The sequence below is a fragment of the Topomyia yanbarensis genome, chromosome 3, assembly GCF_030247195.1.
Source record: "Topomyia yanbarensis strain Yona2022 chromosome 3, ASM3024719v1, whole genome shotgun sequence".
Classification (NCBI taxonomy): Eukaryota; Metazoa; Arthropoda; class Insecta; order Diptera; family Culicidae; genus Topomyia; species Topomyia yanbarensis.
This window is the reverse complement of record NC_080672.1, coordinates 91,936,659-91,959,695: the sequence shown is the minus strand read 5'-3', so window position 1 is coordinate 91,959,695 and position 23,037 is coordinate 91,936,659. Positions and strand designations below refer to the sequence as shown.

The 23,037-nt window shown below is 38.1% G+C and overlaps 1 protein-coding gene across 3 annotated transcripts in view; it reads right to left on the bottom strand.

The window, feature by feature from the left end:
• The window catches only part of LOC131692488 (uncharacterized), a 229,758-nt gene that overhangs the window by 86,134 nt on the left and 120,587 nt on the right, over nucleotides 1-23,037 (bottom strand). For 2 of the 3 annotated variants that reach the window (XM_058979571.1, XM_058979570.1), the window contains exon 8: nucleotides 639-684. The gene's annotated coding sequence lies outside the window, so the exon portion shown is untranslated. Of the gene's footprint in view, nucleotides 1-638; nucleotides 685-23,037 lie in introns of those variants that run through there. The other variant, XM_058979569.1, reaches the window with a different exon arrangement.

The window sequence follows — 23,037 nt, the reverse complement described above, 5'->3', positions numbered from 1 at the left end:
TTTTTGACGCAATAAAGAGATGAATCGAGATCTTTATGAATGGGGTTTATAACATAATTAATGAATAACAAAAAATATTTTTTTCGAGTAATTTCATCAAAAGTTAGCGGCTGTGTTGCATTTTCTCCCATGCGCGTTTTTTGGCAAAGGTCCACGGCCGGAAATTTTACGCGATTTTTTCGGTACTTTGATTTTTCGCGAAATGGCGCACTTTTGAGTAAAAAATGTCGAAAATGTCATAAAAACGACACAAATTTGGTAATTTTAAAAAAATCAACCGGTGAAAAATAAAATCCTACTCATGTCGCTGGAGTAAGTAGTATTGAATATACTATGAAAATTTAAAAAGATCAAAAATCATTTGTTCGATTTCAGCTCAAAAAAGTGGTTTCAATAAAAACGCGGTTAAAGTTTTCAGTGCACTCGGGGTATACATAAGAGGCGTTGCGGCAGAATTGAACATTTGAACCTTTATGTATTGTTTTCGTCTTCTTTAATTTTTTAGAAATTCTAGTAGTGGAACCCTTTAATTGCAAATCCTATTAGCACACAAATGATGCTTAGCAGACAATTTTTGGCACAACATTTGATAAAGATAGCCGAATTACTGAAGAGATAAACAATTGAATTTTTCATACTTGCGTGTGTGAAACAACCTGGTCAATTTTCAATGATGTTGGGTATCTGAAATAAAAGAAAAATTGTCGATTAGAGTTTTAAATACGGTTTAAGTTGACTCGATTGTTGGATATGGTGCTTAGAGTACATACTTCACATCGCATGTCCTTTACGATGTGGATGTAAACTGGACACATATGTAAGGTTGATGAAACTCAAGCAAATATTCAGAGCAGAGCAGCCCAACACGGCGGTTGTTAATTTGTAATTTTGTTTTATGCGACCGAGATCGATACGTCTTCGTGAGTGGAATATTTTCTAACAGTGAAAATGGAGCTTAGGCTTACAAAAGTCGCCTACATACAGTGTCATTACCTGCGCAGTTCAGAACTGATATTATTCAACACGTTAGGTCAAATCGAATGTTTCGTTTTGCAGAACAAACCAAAACACGTGATAAGAAGTAGCGATGGGATTAAGATTCCTTCATTACACGACAATGGTTGTATACCATTCCCCAGAATTCCATCTACCACAATGTAGGATTCCCCTGAAAGTCATTCCCCAGAATGTACCATGCCTAGAAAGCCATTATCCAGAATGCCCCATTCCCCAGAAAGTCATTCCCTAGAATACCCCATTCCCCAGAAAAGTTAATTTTTTCTTCATTTTTGTGGTGAAGCCAAAGGTTTGCGCATTATCTAATTCAAGGGACTAATGCGGTGTAAAGCTACTTAGGGGCCATACACAAATGACGTAGCTTTTGACATTAAAAATGTCTTACTCCACTATCTGGGGCTAGGTGTCATTCTAAAATCTAAAGCATCTCCCATGTAACGAAACTATGTAAGGTTTGCACGCTTATAACTCCGATATTACTAGATGGATTTTAATCATTCATACACCAACCGATTCAGAAACACCTAACTTAAATATTGGTAATAATTTAATATCTCCCCAATAAAAGTAGACTTTTGGAAATTGGTAAAATTAAAAAGTTCACGAAAAACGGGAAAATTACCATTCGTGAGGCAGATTTCTCAGACACAGCCGTCAAGAGAGGGCAGCTTAGTTGCTCAATGTAACACGAAAAGTCATAAATAGAAGCATCGCATGTCCGTTTAAATCAGTTATTGCTCTTATCCCATACGAGCAACGTCGTCTCCGGGCGATGCAATAAGCGCTATCGATTTTCGGTAACGTTGGCATTTGCACACACTCGCACCTAAGTGACTAAACCATATACGGTTAGTTTATAAATAGAGGTGACACGTACCCGTTTGAATCAGTTTTTGTTCTTATGTCGAGTCGAATGGGTAAGATCATGGCTGCAGCGTCTGGGCACTACAATAAGCGGTAGACGCTAAGCATTTTCGGCAGCGGTGGCCGTGTGCGGATTTTTCGGATACCAGCACGGTGTCACAGAATGATTTGCAAAGTGGGTGGGCGGGGTGGTTTGGATTTTCAATTCAATACGGTGTGTGCTGCTTAAGAGTGTTACGCTTGAAAAAAATATATTTATTTTTATGCATGCGTGTGCGTTGTAACTTGTTAATCCATGTTTACGGCGCTTTGTAGCTGCGTAGGGTAAAGAGCCTATTGCTTTTCATGTGTCATATTTTGGTTATATGTTTTTTATCAGTAAGGCATCTGACAACGTGCTTCTGTAGTTATTGCACTGTTCAGCAGCGTAGTATTTTATATAGGAGAGTACACTCAGGTTTTTTTACGCGGATTTTGAAATTTATGCGATTTTCATAAACGCGTTTTTTTAAATTTACGCGGTTTTCATTTACACGGCCTGTATCCCCTGCGTGAAAACTCTGAATGTAATTGCATCGGAAACAATCACATTCCCAGCAGAACCTTTTGTTTTCTAATTTCAAACACTTTTGTTTCGTACTGCACACAACGGCAAATTTTAAAACAGAACTTACCGTCCCAGCAGCAGTTGAAGCGGGTGTTCTTTTTCGATTCAAATTCAAGCCATGTCTTAAGCATTACTGGACTTAAAATTGTTTTCGCAGTTTATCCAGTCAGAATATCTGTCCTACCCTATGTATTTAAAGCACAGTTCTAATTGCGTTTTAAAGTATACAACAAATAGAACGGTTGGGGATACTAATTTAAATTTTAAAATAAATCTGTTTTAAATTATGAAACAAACCGCTGTACTGAAGATATAATTATGTCAGTCCTATTACCACATAAAACACCTATATAACATAAAACGCTGCAGAATTGGTTTAATAATACAATGTTTACACTACATAGTTATAACACGTTTTAATAATTAGCAACAAGAAAAATGTCGCCAAGATAGCATAAAAACCCGTTTTAACTGGTAGTGCGAACGTTGCATAACAATGTAATTTATCAAATAATTTCATTTTTTCCACCACTAATCGATCAAGAAATACTTAAACTTAAGATTGTTTACTTAAGTTCATTAGTACATTATTGAAAATTTAAATGGAAAATGAAATTTCATATTTCATGGAGAATCTGTATATTTCCGTTGGCGGGCGTGGGCTTCCTCATCACAGCTCTCAATATGGAATTTTTCTTTTGAATATATTTTCTGGACAGACCAGCTCATTTTTACTAGATGGATCAGCCAAATAATGCCAATCACCTAGTGAGATACTTGATTAATTAATTGATTACCGGTAAAAGACCTTCAATAAATGTTATCACGCAGCTTGTGTAGGAGTCCAGCGAAATCAAGAAGAATTTATCTCGCACTTCATGATTCCCCTGTGTGCAGATTGCCAGCATAATCTAAAGGTAGGCATAGACACACGAAAAGTGCTGTACCAACAGGAAAAATTATTTGAATCTATAACTACGCAAACGGACTGCAACTTACAAATAGCAGCCGACATAAAAAAGTTCAATTCAATTGTTGACTTATTCGAAAATGTTGAGCTGCAGCTTAAAGAATCAGTGGCGAATGTGAACATAAACACATCGTCGCAAGTGGCAAATGCTGTATCGGCACTATCGCAGGCCATTGACAGTAATTCTTTTAATAAGGCCGATGAGCTGGTCACGCTGAAAAACCATATCACATCACTATTCAACATATCTATGGGATCCACAAAAAACACATTGAAGAGTATGTAAATGATCTCACTGCCGATTTGACCAGAGAATTGAAAAAAATCTGCAGCGAAGTTCAGAACTTGAGCACCCTTACCATAGATATGGCAGCTCATTGTAATGAACACTACCTGAGTGAATCGCGTCCTACACGTGAAGTTTTAGACGAAGTGAAAATTATAACAAATTCAGTTGGCAGTGACATTCTCAAAGAAGTACAATCTCTTGCCGGCTCAATTAACACTTTGGATAGCAGTATACGCGATGCTTGTTTGCCACCAGCGGGCCCCAGCTTGATGGACGAATTAAATGCTCAATCAACAAAATCGGGTGACTCAGGTCACCGTTCCACTGCCGAAGCCACTGAAGGGTGGCGCTTTTTGGGTTCGAAGAAAGTGTGGCGCTCTGACTGGACGGAGTACGACACACGTAATCAGCATAGAATTCAACAGCAAAAGATGAAAGATAGGGCGATGGCACGAAGAAAAGCTAATAAAAAGCAGTTGCATCGGGTAATAAATGATCGCAATAAAAACAGACACCAACGTAGCCGTAATACTAATGAGACAAATAAACATCAGATATCCAGAAGCAGTTATTATAACTATAACCTCAATGACAACAATAATAGCAACAACAATAGCAATAATAATCGTAACAACAATCGCAACAACAATAGCAGCAATAATCGCAACAACAACAACAATACGCAATGCGGTCGTCCAACAGCTGGCAACTCTCTTCCCCGGGATAAGGATCTACTTGCGGCGGCAAGGGTGCAATTCTCTAGGCCTCCGTTTGAAAATCAGCGTGGTATCAGGTTTCAACGTGGTGAAACACTGAATCCATACCCGGTTGTACATCAATTTAACTCAACTTTCGCACCAGATAGGTTTGTAACCCCTGTCCTGACGAATTCCTTTTCTCAGCGCTGTTCAGCTTGTTCCTGTGAGCATTCGTGTTTTCGTCCAACCTAACGCACTCTTCAGAGGCAGACCATGACGAACCGGTTACGGATGAAAACGGATCAATAGTTTTGCATGATATTTCTAAGTATGACAAATTGCCATTAACTTTATCAGAAACGCTTTCAGAAATTTTGATATATTGTCAAAATTTTAATCGTATGCAGAGCGCATCTAAAATGAGCAAAATCTATAGTAATGTATTGAGCTCCTCTTATTCTGTTATTTTAGGCACTGAAACAAGTTGGAACGATAGCATAAAAAGTGAGGAAATTTTTGGTAGTGGCTTTAACGTATTCAGAGACGACCGAAATCTTTTAGTATCTCAAAAGAAGTCTGGTGGAGGAGTTCTTATAGGCGTTTCGGCTCAATTTAATTCTGAAATTCTTCCCACAGTGAAGTTTAAAGAATTTGAACATGTGTGGGTTAAAGCGAGCATTTCAGGTGAAATACATGTTTTTGCCTCTGTATATTTCCCACCAGAGCATGCTAATATATCATCGTATGAAGCCTTTTTCAAAATTGCTGAACAAATTTTATTTGAACTTCCGGTCGAGGTCAAAGTTCACATTTACGGAGACTTTAACCAGCGCAATGCCGATTTTATTCCGGATTCTGAAAATGAAAATATTCTAATCCCAGTCGTAGGAGAAAACGAAACATTGAATTTCATCTTTGACAAAACTGCTAGCATAGGATTAAATCAAATTAATCATGTAAAAAATCAACAGAATTGCTATCTTGACCTTTTATTTACAAACACTCAGGATGATTTCTGTGTATCTGAATCTTTGGCTCCTTTGTGGAAAAATGAAGCTTTTCATACTGCTATTGAATTTTCTTTGTTCATCCATAAAAATCAAGAACCCAACGTCTATGACTTTGAGGAAGTCTTTGAATACCATAAAGCTAATTATGACAATATCAGACGGAAGGTAGGTAATGTCGACTGGCAAAATACTCTTAGGAATGAAGCGAATATTGAAACCGCCCTGGACGTATTTTACAAAATAATTTTCGAAATTATTCATGAAGAGGTGCCCATTAAGAAGAAAAGACGACACGGTAGCTCGAAGCATCCTATTTGGTACAATAGGCAAATTAAAAATCTGAAAAATAGGAAACAAAAAGCCCACAAGCTATACAAGAAAAATCAAAATAACGAGCACTTGGAACAATATCTCGACATTTGCGATAAACTAAATATTGCCATAGATTCTGCACTTGCGGATTACAACTCCAAAACTGAACAGCAGATTAAATCCAGTCCAAAGAATTTTTTTAACTACGTCAAAACTAAATTAAAATCAGATAATTTCCCATCAACAATGCACTTGGATGACAACGTACATAATAGCCCGAAAGAAATCTGCAACCTATTTGCAACATTCTTCCAAGAAATATATACAACTTTTTCTGAACAAGACCGCGATCGCGATTATTTTGCTTTTCTTCCAGATTTTCCTATGGATATTGGCGTCAGTCATGTCATAGTGGAGGACATTTTCAATGCTCTAAACCATTTGGATTCATCAAAAGGTGCTGGCCCTGATGGAATTCCACCATTATTTATGAAAAACCTAGCAACCGAGCTTACAACTCCATTGTTCTGGCTCTTTAATATGTCTTTACAATCTGGAGAGTTTCCCAAAACATGGAAGAGTTCTTTCTTAGTACCTATATATAAATCTGGGAAAAAATCTGACGTTCGCAATTATCGTGGAATAGCCATAATCTCCAGCATTCCGAAACTTTTTGAATCAATCATTAACGAAAAAATATTTCTTCAAATAAAAAACAGAATTACTAACCTCCAACATGGCTTCTTCAAAGGTCGTTCGACCTCAACAAATTTACTAGAATTTATTAACTATTCACTGATTGCAATGGACAATGGAAACTACGTGGAAGCACTTTACACAGACTTTAGTAAAGCATTTGATCGAATCGACATCCCAATGTTACTTTATAAATTAAAAAAGATGGGAATTGAGCCTGAGCTGCGTACGTGGTTAGAATCATATCTATCCAACCGCCAGCAAATAATCAAATTCAAAGGAAAGCAATCTAATCCAATTGAAGTCACCTCAGGAGTTCCACAAGGCTCTCATTTAGGACCTCTATTGTTTATTTTATATGTGAACGATATTTCCTTCCTTCTCAAAAAACTGAAAGTACTAATCTATGCCGATGACATGAAACTTTACTTGGAGATAAGAAATGCCGAGGATATTGATACATTCCAAAACGAAGTTCTAGTTTTCCACACGTGGTGTCAAAAAAGCCTCCTACAGCTAAACGTGAAAAAATGCAATTCAATCACTTTTAGTCGAAAACGACAAACATCGAATGTTGTGATTACCTTAGGAAGACAGACTGTAGCAAAATGTGAAAGAATTAGGGATTTAGGCGTTATATTAGATTCCAAGTTAAATTTTATTGATCATTATAACACAATTATTCACAAAGCTAACAACATGCTCAGTTTTATAAAACGCTTTAGTTATCATTTTGTAGATCCGTATACAATCAAAACATTATATATTGCTTATGTTAGGTCGATATTGGAATATTGCAGCATCGTTTGGTGCCCTTTTTCAAGCACACATGAAGAAAGAATAGAATCTGTACAAAAACAATTCATATTATTTGCCCTTCGTAAACTAGGTTGGATAGCATTTCCTTTGCCATCTTATGAAGCACGCTGCATGCTTATCAATATACAAACATTGAAGGAACGTCGTGAATTTGCAATGCTTTCGTTCATTAATAATATCGTCTCGCATCGTATTGATTCAGCCGAAATTTTATCCAAATTGAACTTTTATGCACCTTCTCGACAGCTACGAAACCGAAGCATATTCTCAATAACTCCATATCGCACAAATTATGCAAAATATGGCCCTATAAATCGAATGATGGCTGTTTATAACCGCTATTGCGAATCAATTGATTTTACAATGTCCAAACTAAAACTCACACAATATTTTATACATAAAAGAAATTCTAACGCATAAGAAAATGATTCTGTAAAAGCTGAAATTGTTTTATTTATAATAAAATTACGTATATATATATATATTTTAGTAAATAAGAAAAATGTAAACATTACTGTAACTATACCAGTCTACATCGATTGACGAAATAAATAAAAATAAATAAAAAATAAAAATTATGTTTTGATGGGGAGGGTATATAGCAAATTGTAACATATGAAAACAGGGGAGTGAACACGAACGTGAGTCGATATGTGTGATAGATAAAATTCATTTGCACGCTCTCGAAAAAAGCTACATCTTTAATGTCACCGTGGTCGTGTCCTGTACACAACCCTTTTATTTTTTTTTCTTCGGCGATTTTTGACCCCTCCCTCCCCCTTCGTAGCATTTGGTCACAAAATTCTAACCTCCCCCTCGTAAATAACGTAGCATTTACCTACGCCCTCCCCATCGTCCCGTGCAAAGCGGCTGGGGGATGAAAAAAATTACATATGTTTTTCAATTATTTGAAATACATGTTTGACTATCAACATTTTCATTAAAAAGGCAAATTGCGTTAAAAATAAGCCCATTCAATGACAAATATAGTGTTAATAATTTTTTTAAATTTTATATGGCAAGAGGAGCATGAAGAGAAGTTCTCTCAGTTCACAATCCTGCAGCCGCCAATGATTCTAAGAAGCATACGTTCATCTTAATTAAATTACTAAATTTTGTTTGGTTGAATCCGAAGTGAAAATTTAATTCAGCTACCAAACTAAGTCTGCTAGCTGGCAACATTAGCTAACCAATGTAGCAAGTTAACCCATTATTGCCCAACTTATTTTTCACGCGCATCACAAATTGAGTTTTCCGATCGGAAAAAATATGTGGTCATTCCAGTAAAATTATTTTCGTACTCAAAGCAGCTGATATAACAAGGAACAACCAGTGAAAATTTAAGCTTGATCGATTAATTGGTTCCTGAGATATCGTGATCCCCGCGAACGAACTTTTCAACAAAATACAACTCCGAGATAATCGAGTTTTACTGTCGGTGCAGCGAGTCAACGGTCTAGCGTATCAAACACTACGCACCGCCTACAAGTGGTGAATGGGTAGCGGTCTATGAATAACTGTAACTCAAGATGTAGTATTCCGATCTTAATGAAATTTTGAGAAAATTTTTCTCAGCGTATGTAGTTGCAGAATATCTAATTTACAAAAATTCGATTTTTTTCATCCTGACAGAAATGTGTATCCTCTTAAGGGAAAATTGATTGAAAACAAAACATAAACACCGGTTTAACCACTCTAACTTCTCTAAACGTATTCTGCAAGAGTATATGAACAATATTAACTCATTTATAATGCCTGTTCTGCGTTATTGTTTTAGTAATAGGAGTTCTTCTTATCACCTACTATATATAGTAGGCTGGGCAATAATGGCTTAAATCCGCATACAAAATCTTTTCGTATTTTTGCGAACTTGTAATTCCGCTAAACGTAAAATTTACCTCATGAAAAACCGCGTCAAAAGTAACTTGTTTAAATTTAAATTTATTTCTCTTGGAAATGGAGGATCATTGAGTTGTTTTCTCTAAACAATGGGTTTTAAACTTAATGCTACGTCGCACAACTTCTGACCCTACCCTCCCCCTCGTCACACTTCGTCACAAATTTGGTATACCCTCCCTACCCCCCAAAATGCTACATCATTTATGCATGGCCCCAATAGGAGGTACCGTCGAAAACGGCGGTCCCTGGCAGGCTAACATGCAGGTGGATAACATGTACTGAATTCTGCAATTTGTCCTACATGTCAAATTGCTGCTATTATCCAGTGCTGCTTGCATTGCATTTTTCGAGGGGAGCAAAATGGCCAACATTCTGAATAAATTTTTTGGTTTTCATTGATATTTTTGTATAACCAGTTTACTCAGACATAGGGATTGGTTCCTTCTTTCAAACATGAGCAGTTCTTTAATTTTTTTTGCCAAATAACTGTTGCACGCAAACTTGTGATCTTTTCGTCTGCCCGGTTTATTCAAACATAGGTGTTGATTCCTTCTTTCAAGCTTTCCTTGAATCTATATTAAAATGATAATGAATTTCACAGAATAGTCTTTCTCAAAAGTTGGGAGCGTTTCCCAGCGTTGTGTTGCACTGTTGGTACTGAGTGTTAGTAATATGAATACTTTTAATAAAACAAATATCCTTTTTTAAACATGAGTTGCACTTATGAGGGTAAGTTTTGAAACGTTTGTTTTAATACACTTTTGAAGTTAAGCAATGTTTATTTACAGATGCTAGAGACCATGACTTGGATCAAAGTTTCTTATTTGATTCGTTTCATTTATCGTATTCATATGACGGCAAAATGATTGAAGACGTTCCTGGTTGACGGTCCCGATCACAACGAAAATTCCACCTTTCAAGCTACAGATACAGAAAGCCTGTCATACTAGATATTTCATACATATCGCCAATGACGCACCCAGTCTGTTTGTGACATAGGAGCGGTTTGAATTTCGCCAGAAAGTGCTAGCCACCCTTTTTCTCGTCGCTGCGGAATTCATTTTTCAATTCTCTCCAATCCAAACCTTTTGGCTATTAACAAAAACATTTTATCACCTTGCTAATAGTTCATAAAAATGGTCTTCAAGCTATCAAATTTTTGCTCGCGCTTTTCTAAAATCTGACTCTCACCCCAAGCTAGCTATAGATTGTCGAAAGTATCCATTTCACCATTCACTAACGTAATAAAAGTATTTCAGGAAAGTTTTTTGTAACCAAAAGATCTAGACTGGGAAAACCGAAACCCGGAAACCGCAACGAAGACCAAAAGAGGGGTTAACGGTTTCAAACAGAACACCAACCGCTCCCACTGGGAATGTCGTGGAGTTCTGTATGAATTATCTTTTCTTTGTAACCGGGACGGTCAACCAGAAATGCCTTCATTGATATGGCCGTCATATGAATACTATCAATGAAACGCATCGAATAAGAAACTTTGATCCTAGTCACTATATCGAAAGATTCTAAATAGACATTGCGTACCTTCAAAAGTGCCCCAAAACAAATGTTTCAAAAATTGAAACTCAAAAGAAGGGAAGGGAAACTCTTAGAAAATGTATTCTATTCTATTCTATTCTATTCTATTCTATTCTAACCCTTACACAGCCAGTATTGAAAAGCATCCTGGAAAACACTGCAGTAATTCTTTAGTGTTTTTCTTGTCAACATTAATATTTGAAGCATATTACAATATGTCGCAAATATTAAAACGGCCAGGCCTACTGTGCAGAGTTGGGTTTGAAGATGTTTCAATATTATACGGCAATTGAATTGTTCATTTAATGACCAGTTCAACCAACGAATCGTCTTGAAACTTGAATGAAGAAGAAACGAGGACAACCGTACCGACCGTTTCAATTTATAGGGGGTTAGGATAAAACGTTGGGAGTGACTTTACTAAGAAGGTTAATGTCACTCCTTTGGACCTTCGGGATGGGACAGAGGTATTTACACCTTGCCCTGGCTCATTAAGCCTAGGTTAAAGCGCCTTTACTCGCTCTAGAAACTCTTAGAAAATGTATTCATATGAAAAATAATCAGCACTAACAGTGTCACATAACACTTTAAAAATTGTCCCAACTTCTGAACAAGATTACAACATAAAGCCATTTTGCATAATATTGTTTGAACAAAGGCATGAAATGGTATTTCGCCATTTGTCATAACAGTCGTGAAGTACAAGTACCGTTTACCATTTACTTTCGAGCGTATTTAGTGCCACATATTTGGGTAAACCGAGCAATCGGGTGTATTGTACTTTTACGTACTAAACATTTCCAAAGCAAAAACCCGTTTTAATCCACCTGGTGGTGCAATTGTGCCTTTCTCATTTATCCAAACTACGATTCCATGGCTGGGTATGTTTAATATAATGGTGAAAGTGTCTATTACATATTCAGTGCGATTTACACATACGTACAATGAATTGACAGCTTCGAACTTGAGTTGCTGTGTCGACGATGAAACACTTGAAATCAGCAGCGGATCCAGGAGGAGGGTTCGGGAGTTTGGACCGCGCCAAAAATTTTCAACTTGTTAAGAAATTTTAAATTAGTTTCTCAACTCAAAATCATTTCAAACCAAATTTTTCACTGGTTTTACAGACCCACTAGGAAAATTTATTCTGGAGGAACTAGAAAATTTTATTCGGGTAGGGAGGTACATGATGAGCGAAGGGCGGATTAGGAAAAGATGGTGAGTGATGTGGGGGAGAGGGGGTATCCCTCACCGTATTCCCCTAATTACGCCCCTGTTGAAATACAGAAAACCTATACAAGTAAAAAAATGACGATTAAGTTGACGATGTTCAGAGTGATTTCTATAGAAGAAAGGCAAAAATGAGAATTTGCTGTGTGTCCGCACTTTTCAACCCGTAAATCCGGAACCGGAAGTCGGAATTTAATGAAATTCAATAGCAGCCTATGGGAACGTTGTACCTAAGTTTGAAAAAATCGGTTCAGGCAGTCACATACGCACACGTCGAATGGTATATGACTGACGGCCCTCTGGGCCCGGATTAGGTTTACGATGTTCAGAGTAATTGCATAACCTTTCTATAGGAGAAAGGCAAAAAGGATAAATGCTCTAAAAACCCACTATTTGGGTGACCATTTGTCAAAATGTGCATTCATTTCGATTTTAATATAGATTCAAGGAAAGCTCGAAAGATGGAATCAACACCTATGTTTGAATAAACCGGCCAGACGAAAAGATCTCAAGTTTGCGTGCAAGAGTTATTTCGCATGAAGATTCAAAGAACTGCTCATGTTTGAAAGAAGGAATAAATTTCTATGTTCAAGTAAACCGGGTACGCTAATGGATAACTGGTTTAATTGCGAGGAGCCGCCGCTTTCGGCGGCTAATCCTCAGCAGCTTTAAACCGCATCAGTTTCTCGACCTAGGTAACGTACAAAGTTTTGGTTTCACCACATAACCTTACTTACATAACGCTGCTCCATTCCTTCGGATCTTAGGAAGGGGGGGCTTCCTTTGGTTGTACTGTACTGAATTCTGCAATTTGTCCTACATGTATGTCTTGCATGTAAAAATACTGCTATTGTCCAGTGTTGCAAAATGGCCAACATTCTGACTAAGATTTTTGCTTTTCATTAAGATTTTTCCCAATTCAAAGCCGTACGGGTGCTCTTGCCATCTTATCAAAAATATCTGGCAAATGGTTATATCTGGGGAATGAACTTCTGAACACTGGTTCATTCTGGATAAGAGTTTTCTGAGGAAGGGTACATTCTGGAATATTGTTTTATAGGAATTGTTACTTTCGAGGGAAAAGTTTTCTGGAGAACAGTTCTTTCTGGAGAAAACACTTCGGTATGTCATCCTAACTTTTGGTTTCAACACAATGTGTCCGAATCGAAAGCAAAGAATGTCGTACAATGAAAGTAAAACATTTCCGGGGAATGACTTTCTGGGAAACGGTGGAATTCTGGGGAATGGTACATTCTGGAAAATGACTTTCTGAGGAATAGTATATTCTGGGGGAAAGTATTCTGGGGAGTTGAATTCTGGGGAATGGCGTTCTGGGAAGTTATTTTCGGGGGAATAGTATACAATCCACGAAAATATCTGTAGCGAATACGATCACCAAATAAATTGAAAGTTTTCGGACAGGGTTCGTGAATTTATACTGCTGTTCTGGAAGCTAAAACAAACAATTTGGCTTCAAAACATTCTGATTTGGCGATAAAGTAATGTTCGATTCGGAGCAGCGCCAAATTTATCAGCAACAAATCATTAATCACAATACAAAAACAACATTTCAATTTTGATACAGCTCTCATTCCATCCTTAAGAAATAAAATACTAAACCCTGTGGCCAAGCTAATGCTACAGACTCATCATGATACGATAAATCATTGATAAACAAAAAAAAAAAAGCTTTCCAACCAACCAACCATTTATTTTCCGACCGGAAAAATACGTTCCAGCTTCAAATATCCTTTTTGACCTTCAGCCCGTGATGGAAAAAAACAACCCCAGCTCCGTTTCCGCTTGGGCCTGTCGAGTGTGTGACTGTCTGTGTGTGCTGTACAAATTTAGGCCATCCTGCTGTTGAATTTAGCCGAAGCTGGTTTAGATTTTCCAGCATACCTACATAGCCAATGAGTTTTTTTATACAATGTTGTGTTGAATGAAAATAGGGAATCAACAGAAAAAACCGCAACAGATAAAACAAGTGCCTGTGTGGCTGCCGTTGTCATGGAAATAAGTTTTCTTTTTCTTCTGTTTACACTCTGCTGCTAAATTTGCGGTGTTTTTCCGTTACCCACACTTTTTCGTTCTAGGGCGTTTTTGACAAAGTAAACAATTCACCAAACCCCCTTTTATCAAGAAGCGCTGAAAGTGTAAACAGACTAAATACAAACCGCGAAGCAGGACATTCCACCCGAAGATGGATAACCCTGACGGTTTTGTGTTAGTGTGTATGTATGTGTATACCATATAAGAACAGTCCAGACACCAGTGTTTTCTTGTGAATGCTGATGAACAGTAAGCAGTGAACCAAGGGAAACTTCGAGAAAAATAAATGTTATGTACGAAAACATCATTTTCCTAGGCAGCGAGAGGACACGTGGCACAGCCGAATTCGTTCGTCGCACCACCACAACTACCCTCACCGCCGTTGTTGGTTATTTCGGTGGAGTTTTAACTGGGAGTTGTAACCTTGAATAGCGCACTGGAGTGAACATCTTTCTAGTATATGATTTTTGGGAATGGAGGTATAAAGGTTTGCTCAGAAGTTGGGTGGAACCGTCAACACAAAATTTTAGACATATTTTTGTAATGTTTCGTATCGTCCGGATAGATTTGTACAAGCTTAAGATTGATACTTCAAGTTTGAAATTGAGAATGAATGAATGATCGTTCGCGTCAAACATGAATAATAGATGTACTAAATAATGGCCTTGTGGAACTCATCAAGTATTCGCAGACAGCAGGCTAGATTTGATTTTAGCCATTAATCGTACTATTTATAAACAACAACGTCTTTAAATAGCAATAACTTCTGGTTCAGGCAAGGTTTGCTAACAAAACAATGAAGACTAATAACTAGGGCTCTCACCGTTTCATTTGAACATCGACAGTTATAAGTATTTGCCGTAAAACTGAAGTTATTGCTATTAGTTTGATTGAATTCTGATGACTCTGTGAGGCGGTGTACCCCATATGGCGTAATGGACGTTTAGCATAAAGTTGTGCTTATTTTTAAGCGCCTAATGTGCTCAGAACTTCAATTCATATTCAGCGTAATACTGATAAAGGTTCCTATAACATCGATAGTTATTTGTTATTAGCAAACATCTTCGGCACCCATCGTTCCGGTTCGAGAAACTTTTACGCAACTCATTTCGAAACTTTTTCAGCTTGTTGAAACAATAACTCCCTTTCCGACATGATATTGCCACTTGTCTATACCACTGGAAAGACCAGTCTGCATCATGCCACAAAGCTGAAGAATCTTTCGCATCATGTCGGAAGAAGAAATATCTCGCACACACACTCACACAAAACAATCGCAAATGCTGTTGTAGAACTGTTGTTGCATCCTCATCCACTGTGGACTGGTAAGTTCAAAGCGTGTGTGTCCAAAGGGTACCTACCAACGGAGAATCGAGATTTCCTCCAACACACCCACCAACCGTTCCGCGCCGCGCAATTACGACGTTCACAGGCAAGCCAGAGTCGACAGACGTGCACATGAGCGAACATGAAAACAATCTTTATGGAAACAACCACCAGGGCACTTCTAGCCATCGAACCGCATCTTCTTGAGACCGGCTTTCGCCGCTTCAAACTCCATAAGGGGTAACTGCACTTCAGCCAGTTAAACCATTCGATGGGAACCAACGGACGGACGGACGGATGGATTGGAATGGACTTTGGCAAAGATGGGAACGTATAGGCAGGCAACCAGCTTACAAACCAGGTCTCGTGTACCTACCTACTCTGAAACATGATTTCCATCAGTTCACAGAGAAAGGTGAACTTGTTTTGGTTCGGTTTGGTTTGGTTCACTTTGGGCTCCGCTGTCTCTCTGCTGGGTGGAAATCGGACCCTTGTGTTGGGTGATTTTTTTCTCCATTTGGTAAAACTGCAATCGCAGGGAAGGAATATAATTCTCGTCCTTCAGTTCCCACGCCTCAACTAAATTGTAGGAAGACCTGCGGTTGTCGGTAACTTGATATGACTTTAGTTTTACATATTTTCAAATGGTAATGGCATGGCAATACAACTGCTTGCGGCGCTTAGGACTATTTTCTCAAATCTACATACATATAATAGTGTAACTAACGAAGAAGGTATTGGCAAAGGACCGCGTTCTATTCGAAGATTTTTTTTTATCAAATTATAATAATTTAGAATTAGCATAATCGATGAAAATATATTTTGGAATCTGCGGTTTAGAATCTACATGAGATTTCATATGGGGAAACTAACTTTTACAAAGCAATTTCTCCAGAAGTTGCCCATCCAGTGAAAAAAGAGCTTTGCCTCTTTGTTGAAACCTTCCTAGCAACTGTGATGACGAATAACCGAATCTTTGCGCCCACTAAAGAATTCCGAAAGACACCGCAGGGTGCTTCGCAGATGTTGCCGCTTTTCTGTCTGCTTTACTTTATTTACTTCTCCTGTTAGCTATGGCAGAGGGCAATGCGTGTTCAGCTTACCCTACACAGCGAGAATGGCTGGTGCTTATGGTTATACGCCGAAATCGAAATCGCCAAAACGGCTAACATACGCGAGAAATTTGCAGCTCAACCTTTTGCGATGCGATTTTTTCATCTGTTATTTTTAGCTTTTTATAGGTTTTCGGTGTCGCTGATTCTGATTCAAAAATGTAAAATTTAAAACGGCGGATCCAAAATCATTGTAACAAAATTCGCAAATTTCGTAAAAAAAATTTGCAAAGTCGCCATTTTGAATTTTCAAATTCTGTTATCAGAATCGTAATCAGCGACCTCAATAACCACATAATAGATTTTTACGCTAGTTGAGAATTTTTTTCTTGGTTTTGGTATTCTTTTCTATATAAAAATCCAGTTAACAAATTTTCTATTGCGATTAGAGCTATGTTCACCTGTTAAAACATGTTAAGATACGTCTAAGGACCATGATATTTGGGCATGTAGAGCCTATTAAATCAGAGTGTAAGTGATCTTACTATGGAAACATAGCAAAAACACGATTTTTGATTGGAGACACCTCTAAATCATGTCCAAATTAGGCCATTTTTGGCGAGAGTTTTTAAATTCACACCTAGAACAAAAATTTGACTTGACCCATGTATATGTCAAAACCTTTTCAAAATGTAAAGAGGTCTAATGTACACAAGTTTAGCCCTGAAAATGAAAGGCGATAGATCTACTGTACATCCAACGACCCATTTCAAGAATGCCTGTTCATACACGTACATTCTGAGGCCGCCTTCATATACAATAAGCCCCGCGCGAATACGTATCAATTGGATATTTGCAATATATTCGCACTTCTAGAATGAAAAATATTTTTGATTCTGGCACGTATTTACAAAAAGGAAAATATTTATGAAGGTAGACAAGCATTGCAAAATGACATGAAACGATCTCACCAGCTCTGAATAAATAAATTCATGAGATTTCTGTGAAGAATTCTTCTCCATCCGTGAAATTGTTGCATCAGCTACTCAGGTACAGGCGGCGCTGCAGGCGCCAAGCGGAACGAACGGGTGTATTTTTTCGCGTCTTGCTTCACATACTTCAATGGCAAAGTTGTGACGACAAATTTTTATGCAAAATCACACTTGTCTCACGATATTTCAACCTACTAACACGTAACTCAACAGGAAAAACTACCTACTAAACGATTGACTTGATTTTTCTGTTGAATATATTTTATATCACTGAAAAACTTTGAAAAATATTGGACGTTAACGACAACACGTCCGGGCGATTCGCCATTGCTGCCACTTCCCTTGGTTTTTGGCAATTCGCACTAGTATATCCAGTCTCAATATTGTGTAACTGTGATAAAACTTCATTGTGTTATTGTTTATTTGTTGTAAATAAACTAAAGACACTCAGCTCCATTAAGTTCACGCATCGAGCCGTGTAAAAAAACGAAAAAAAGGAAAATGCGCCATAAGCGCGAAAACTTGTTTCTTTCCAAGCGAATTGCTCTCTGGACTCCCTAGAAATGGGTGGCATGTTTCTTTTCGCTCGGGTGCTGTCAGTTCAATCGAAGATGGCGTCGAAACAACGAGCACTCCGCGAGCGTGTTGTACGGTTTTACGAAACGCATGGTCATCGTGGAAACAAGTTTACAGTAGACAACTTTCGAGACGAAAACGCCGATAGTGGCCGTTCGGCGAAGATAATGATGAAAAAGAAAAGGAAAATGTTGAAAAAGCTGTTCGACAACAAGGACGGAACGAGATTGCGTGACGCCGGTCGCAATTATTACTGCTCCCATATCTCGATTCACTGAAGCCTCCAGATGGATGTTGGAAGAAGACTCGGTCCTCCGAGTACGCGGACGAGCAGATAGCGATCGTGAAATCGCAGTGCCGGCGGATGACGAAGAACTATTGCGGGACGTCGTTCGTGCTGGACGACGAACGTTACTTTCCGCTCTCGAAGACCCACATTCCAGGAAATTACAGCTACTATTGCAGCGACAAGTCGGCCACATCCCCCGAAGTAAAATATAAGTTTAAGCATAAATTTGAAAAAACAAGTTGTGCAGTACATCGCCATATCGGAAAGAGGGATTTCAAATCCGTTGTTCAAGCCGAGCTGTCTGGCCATCAATCAACAAGCTTGACAGAAGGAGCGTCTTGAGAAAACTCTTCTACCGTTCTTAAAGGAGCGATGGGAAGTACGTCTTCTGGCCGGACAAGGTGTCTTCCCATTACACCAAGAAGACGTTGGAGTTTCTTGAGCAGAAAAAGATACCGTACGTGCCGAAAGAAAGCAACCCGACCAACTTGCCCCAGTGCCGTCCCATTGGGGATTTTTTCGGCTCTCTCAGTGCCCTAGTGTACAAAAATAGTTGGCGGGCCAAGGATACAAAGCAGTTGACCACCAGGATCCGAACTTGTATCCGAAAGATGGGCGTCAGTGCCGTCCAGTGGGTGCCTTCTCTAATATTCATTGACGTTTTGTTGAAGAATAAACATTATGTTTTTAATAAAAAAAATACTGAATCCGTCGAATTTTTTGACGTGAGTCATGTTTTTTTTCTTTTTTCAAGGTTTTTAGGAACGTATCCAATAGAAAATAGACCGCGAAGGAATGACCGGAACGGTGACAATTTACCTTTTTATTGGACACACTGAGAAAAGATATTGGTAGTAGGGCTGTGGCGGTGATCATGATATTGTTGGGAATCTGTGATGACAACATCACAGTTCCTGGATGACGGAGTGGCTAACGCACCCAACTAGAGACAGGCAGATCTATTCCTGCTTGAGGACATATCTTTTCTCAGTGTGTACAATAAAATGGTGAATAGTCACCGTTCTGGTCATTCTTTCTCTCTCAATTTTTCACGTTCCTAAAAGCTTTGAAAAAAAAAGGAAAAAACATGACTCATGTCAAAAACAAGGAATATATGTCATGTTTTGATTGGTCCGACTGGAGTCATGAGTCTACGCTGCTATAACCGAGGGTAGATACTTCCGGACGTCACCGATTCATGATCGTGCAAGCGGTGGGTTAATGCTTGAGATCGCATTTTTTAAATTGATATGTGCTAAATAGTTCAATTAATTCTATTTTACTAATTATTTTTTCAAAACAAAGTATTCTAATGAGATCGTGGGCGTAAGTATGTGTAGGTGATTGCAACTGCATGTTCGCATTTGTGTTATCGCGAAGGACACGAGCGTTTGTACGTTTGGAATGGGAGAGATTGTGAAGTTATATGAGAGAATATGCAATTAATTGTATCAGTGAGTGTTAGTATGAATCTAATTTAGGAAATAAGGAATGAAACGAATCAAACCATGCCGAATATAGAAAAATAATGCAAAGATTAAAAAGAAATGTATAAATTGACCGATATTATTTTTGGAATACATGAGTAGTGGAAAACCAAACTAATAGAAGTACAACAAAACCAGACTAATGGAGTAGAAAAGAAAACAAGTAACATGCAATCAAACTACTTTAACTCGACCGAATGCCAGTAAATGATGTTTATTTTCCATCAACCTCAATTGAATTCTGTTAGGATTTCAAAAATGAATAGAATCGGTCTTCCCAAATGAATAGAATCGAATGCACAAGTTGTACACCGGATTTACCCACCATTCTATCATATACGCCAGTTCTTCATCCATTCCCTGATCCAGCTGTCACAAATACTCAGACGAAAGCATACACAGATAGACATACGACTAGCTCATAACAGTTGTACGCTAGTACTAAAACTACAATTACTACAAAACGACCACTAATATACTTCTGCTTTTACATTTCTTTAATTAGCTTAAGCACGATGACGCAGTCGACCGATAAACCGATACACAATGAACCCCCCCTTTGAGCCCTGTGGGTCAACACTGCCATTAAACTGTAGAACAATCTTTGCAAACACGGCCCACATCAAAAGTCAATCCATCGACCCGCCAGTCAACTACGTCAGCGTGCACAGGCTAATTGTTGATCGTTAGTTTGGGCTGGTGCAGAGTACGAAAACACACAAATCATAAAAAAGGCGCATAAGCCCTCTCGGTCTCCTTGATGCACCACTATCGAGGCGTAATGCAGTAACTTATCTGTCAGAGGTTTTTTAGTACTGATGAACGCATCGTCAAACCGACCAATCTGAGGGAGGAAAAATTTCAACTGTAAAGAGTTCGAATTAAGAACTACAAGGAAGGTTGTACGAACTGTTGATGTAGAACTACACTTTCGAATATTCAATATTTTGATTATAACATTAATTAACTTGTTAGTATATTTAGATGAATAATACTAATCGAAATATTGTGCGTTTGTTTTCTTGATGCACATTTCAAAAATCAATTGAATTACTTAACACCAATGAAACTCACACTGATTTATGTGCTTTCCTAGATGGAATGAAAATGTGTACCTCAGCTATCGCACTTACAAAACCACACATGGATCAGACTATATGAAATGGAAATAATATATTTAGGAAAAACTTCAAACGTTTTTATATAGTTTGTCAATATATAGAAATTACTGTTTACCCATACAATGCGCATCCGTGCACAAGATTCGTGTATCTCTCAAATTTCAGCGATTACTTTAATGCCCAAGTCTAAGTAGTCGATAAAATCTGATACAATTTGACTAAATGCGATGAACATAAACAAAACACACACATAGTTTTAAACAAAAGCTTCTAATGGGTAGGGTTACGATAAAAATCGAACTATGACTCAACATCTTCTATACGTGCAAACCAAACAGATTCAATTTTACGGCTTTTAAACGGACCGAGTATGAAATCTCAATTTTTCCCAAACGCAGCAAGCGGGTGTAAAACCAGACGCTAGGATACGTGTGCAAGTTTCAAGGTGTTCCCCAAAGCTAAAAACAGTCGGCTGAAATGCTTTCCACATTTGAGTACAGTGCTGAAATTTAACTAGTCGAGGAGAAACATAACGTGTCGGGTGCCCAAATCTGTCGTCCCAGACTAGGGAAGCGCAACTTTCTGTGTGAAAATGCATGGTATTTTGGCTATGCTTTACATTAGCTAAATTTTCAATGTCATGCTATCAAAAATCGATAGTTTTATCTATCACAATCTGTTCTTAGAAGTGTCGGTTCTCATGGTAAAGAGGGACAAGTATGTCTTTTCCGTGAGACATGTTGGTAGACTTGAGCGATTCGTAGAGTAGAATGTGGTACAATAGGTATGGGGAAACATATAGGGCATAGAGCAATATCTTTGCCATGTTATTGTAGAGGTCACTTGTGTTGCGTGAATTAGATACACGGTAGAGTACATAGTTGACGACTGTCATTTCGGCTGTTACCGTGGATCAGCTGTATTAGTTACGGCATCGTTTATGCTATCGCGTGTTGTTCTGCGAAAACGCATTGTCTTTCGTTCTTAGTACAGTACATTTAATCAATGTAAAATAAAGTCTAATGAGTTTTTCCTTGCGTAAAAATTAATGCTGAGCATGAGTTTTGTGTTGGTTTTCCGATATTTTAGTTTATGATAAAAATACGAACATCAACTTGAAACGTACACTTGGGGGCACGATAGGTCAGCCGTTTGGGGACACTATAGGTCACTACTATATTGTAAATTTGAAGTATTTTGACAGAAAAATTGTGCGCAATTTCGTGCGAAAAGCGCCCAAACGACATGAAGAGAACATGAAGAACGCAATTGCAACTGTTCAAGATGACGCCAGTATTCGATTAGCATCTAAACAATTCAAGGTTCCGTTCGAAACATTCCACGCTAGTGCGAAAGAAAAGTTATCGTCACCAATGAATGCGAAAAGACATGATCAAAACAGGAATAAAAAATGCTCCGGAGCGCAAACGTGATTTTCGCACAGCTAAACAACCACGTGAGCCAAAATGCACAACTTCAATTCCACACTTTGACGACAACGAGAGTACCGAAAAAGTCATTTGCAAGTACAGAACCAGACTGCTGAAAAAAACATGTTTTTTCATTATTTTCTCCCGCGGTTTCATAATTTTTCACATCACTTGCCACTTCCTCATTTCCTTACCCGAATGACGTCAATGGATTGCATTTAGCATTAGTGTTATTAATATTGAAATAATCTGCAGTATTCATACTCTTCAAATAAAAGTTGAACCGCTGATTTTCTAAGCATGTTCATTGTTTTATTTAACCTATCTTATCCCCAGTTTTCAAAAACACCGAAAAAAGTACCTTCGCCTTATTGGATTTAGCTTGAAAAATGTTTATTCATGCACATAATCATTGTTGCCAAAACGCTGCCAGATGTATAGCATTTCCAACGAGTGCTTGGTTATCAAAATCAGTGCACGCGCTCGCCATTGATAACTGACCTACTTGACCCCAATCTACTCTATTAATGCAGCCTAAGCTCGATTCCTGTCAGCAGAATACAAAAGATTAGTCCGTAAGATTTTAAACCTGTTTCTAAGGACTCTGCCACTTCTAGTTGTTGTTGTTGTTGTTTATTTGTGGCTTTAACCTCTGTGGGTCATTCGACATTATTTTGGGTTGGTGTAATAACAAATCATTTCACAAAAATTGTATATGGTACTGGTTGTAAAAAGCTTCAGTGCACAAACGCCAGTGGGGCCACT